A 3,586-nucleotide genomic window follows, 5' to 3' on the forward strand; every position below is an offset into this window, starting at 1 on the left:
GTGACGTCATTCCACCACACAGCCATGCGCGCCGTCTATTGATCTCGGTGGATTACATCGTTGCCCTGGCTTTAGGATCTGAGTGGACTGTCGCACTGTGATTGGGGTCAAGTTACTTCATATTAGACCTAAGAAATGCAACTTATGAAAGCAATTAAGAGCACCACACACAACTGTCAACGACAAAAAACAATTTACTTCGTAATTAATCCTTCGGCTCACAAAAAGGAAAGATGTTCCCCACCCTAAATATATACTTTAATGTAATAGCAGCACAGAAACATCATTTGCCAACCAAATTCATAAACTCCATGAATATATGGAGCGTCTGATGTATCAGTAGTTCACATACTTGGTTTCTCTAGCATCTAATCTTCCGTTTCGCCTAACAGCATAGGAAGCCCATATGACAGAAAAAGCATGCAGGTGGCCTGAAGCAGATTCTACAGGCTGAATCGAAAACAAAGACAAAAACTGTTTCGAAAATTTTATATCTTCTGGAACGTTGCTCGTTCAGCTCAAAGAATACATCGTTACTTTTATACATGACATTAATTTTTAATTTAATAGATGAGAATGGCTAATCTTTCTTTGTGCCTACTGAGTCACAAAGAAGCTTGCTAATGGCAAAGAAATGTACGCTATGAAACAATTAGCTGAAATTTCGATGGTGATATTCTGGTCTGATCTCTAAGTAAATTATATTTTTTTAAGTTTTAATATTATCCTCTCATGTGGCCTCTCCGGAACATTTATAAGAACAATGCGTATTTTAAATAAGGGTACTTCTTTCGAGTCTCGTCCTAGTATACGGCTTGGAGTGAAGAGGTAAACAGTAGAACAGATGCCAGACGCCTCCGATGGCATCGATCGTTGGTGGGTTTACAGAACGCCTCCCTGGGCGTCGCCTTTCACAGTAAGATTTGTCGAGTGTTGCTTCTCACTTGGACGTCGCCGTCAGTGACTTTGTGTTCAGAGACTTCCCTCGAGAGAATCTGTTGTTCTCTGTGCTCAGCAACCCGAGGCGTTCCTCATTACTCTTTAATGATTACAAAACGGTGACCCGCTAAACAGGCATTGGTCTGTAAGCCTTTACAGAGAAGAACTGTTTGCTAATTTCCAGGCAGCCTTTTTTGAAAATGCATATTTAAGGGTCATACGTACATTCAGGTGGCTTATATTTTGACCGAGCAAGTCATACAACACCGAGCTTCTTGTTATAAGAACCGTGATATCTCAGTCAGCTGCAGAAGCGTTTATCAACTGGTGAACACCGACACTTCGAAATTAATTTAAAAATAGTTCGCAAAGTATCGTAATATCTGTGGGATATTATTAGCCCTGTTTTTGTCATCTATCAGGTTGATAGAATATTTTGTCGGAATATATTATTTATTTCCATTTTTTCCTTCCTTCCTCTCATTCTACATTTTCTTTCTTTCCTTCTTTCTTTCTATGCTCCTACACTTCCTCGTTCTTGTCGTACTTCTATCACCCGAATTCTTCTTATTATTATTCTGGAGATTACTTTCTTCTGGGGGTTTTTACCCGTGCAATTGGTTACAAAGTTTACCGACGTTCCAGAGGTGCTTACTGTCTCCATCATCACGGCGACGAGGAAGTTCTATATTTCTTACGTGTTGTCATTCTGTTCATTTACTACGCCTTCCTATAACATCAAAATATGTTAAATTTTTATGATTTATTATTCATATTACAAATACAAGGTGTCCCAAAAAGATGTATACACAGCAATAATTTATTAGCAGCGCTCAGAAGTTAAACGCTGCCCTGTACCACAGCGAGATATAGTTACGTCTCTTCACGTCACAGCAGTCCTTTGCTGACTGGCGCCTGCACGGCTACCCGCTACACGCGATGTGGCGTCGCGACGCGTCTATACAGCTCGACGGTTTCAACGTTTAAAGAGAGACAGAGAATGACAGAATATCGATAACGAACGATCCGGCTTTTGCACGATTTTCGGAACAGAGAAATAGTTGCCACCTCTGAAATATGAAGTTATTTAAAAAAGAAGTGTCTTTTTCTTGTTTCACGATAAGTAGAAGCAACGAATTACAGCGGAAATGAAAATGTCGAGGTTTGTCTTCTGGGTTGTAACGCTGAGTGGACTTGTAGGTTGAAGCCAACTTTTCGGTGGAACATACTGCTTCCTTCTTCAGAGCTGTGTGTGTACTTCCTGTTGTCCATCGGACCTTTATTGACTCAATTTAGCCAAATTACAAACTGTGGAGATCCTCGGTAAGCCTGTGTGGTTTTACGTGTCCCCCCGTTACTTCAGCTCACTTAGCTAACTAGCCTCATACAGTAGAGTCCTTGATAAGCTAATACATGCTCAGCTGATCAAGGAATTCTTCGCCTTTTATAGAACCCGAAAGTTCGTTACCTTGAAGATTGCTGTGTTCTGGAATGTTGCGCCGTGTAGTCTGGTAGTTTACCAATGTGTCAGGGGTGCTTACTGCCTATATAACCAGGGTGTTTGTCGTTAATATGTCAGTGTCTTAAACATTTCCGTACTACGCACGAGAAAAGTCGCTCAGAAACTGACATTTTTGGTCCAAAGCTCCAATCTGAAACCGCATGTTTCAGCGACAGTGGAAAGCGAGATCTTCTCACGTGATCGGAGTGGCGAAATAATCGATTCGCAATGCACGGGGCAACTTCCGCACTTTCCGCAAAGAAATGTCACAGCCAACCGTTGATGTCGCACACGTGCCCAGTCATATAGCTTATGAACACACGTGTTCGACGTAGATCGGGAGAGAAGGAGATAACAGAAAGGAGGGGCGAGATTTCATCAGCTTTCGCTCATTAGGACCTTTGGCATCTTCCGATTCAAAATTAATTTTGAAACTATGATTCATTTGGACCACTTAGAAGGGGGATCGGCCCTGAACCTACAGTAAGAAGCTGCAGACAGTATAAATTATTGTAAAAGCGAGAACATGCAAACGAGTAATCCCCACTTCAGAAGAATCAAACTAGCGACTTCTGATTTCGTAAAAACTCGTGATGTGAGACCGCAAAAATCGAAGTTGTGCGCAGCTTCCAACCGCTCCCATTTGAAAAGCGGCCGTGGGCATGCGCAGCTTTTGAACGCCGTCCGTTTCAAGTACGAGTCGTTAGAGTGGAAATGCAGCTGTTAGCTACTGTGGAAAGTTTCTTCGCCCTCGTGAATTCGTTCGTTCTGCCAGATGGCTGCGGGGAAACACAATACAAGGTTGTCTATAACATGCGGCAAGTATATTTGTGTAACCTGAAGGCTTTGTTGAGCGAGGAAGAATGCGTTTCCATTAGTCATGGGCCGTGGTTTCACCAAGGTCGCTGTGACTGGAGTCTCGCGAGGTAGCAGGAACGGAACGCGGCCATGTCTTTGCCCCTGGTTCCTTGTCCTTCAGTGCGAAGAACCATATAAATGGGCGGGGGAAGAAGACTGAGGCACCTGAACGGACGTAAACCTTGCCTCTGCGTTTCAAATAACCCGATTTGATCATTATCTCCCGGTTTCCTTGATACTGAAGAATGAGATGTGGGGTTTCTTAGGTCGTTTTATCTGTACGCTGCG

This window comes from Zootermopsis nevadensis, unplaced genomic scaffold (genome assembly GCF_977971745.1).
Source record: "Zootermopsis nevadensis isolate Lab colony 2312 unplaced genomic scaffold, Znev_1.0 Znev_ptg000002l, whole genome shotgun sequence".
NCBI classification, from domain to species: Eukaryota; Metazoa; Arthropoda; class Insecta; order Blattodea; family Termopsidae; genus Zootermopsis; species Zootermopsis nevadensis.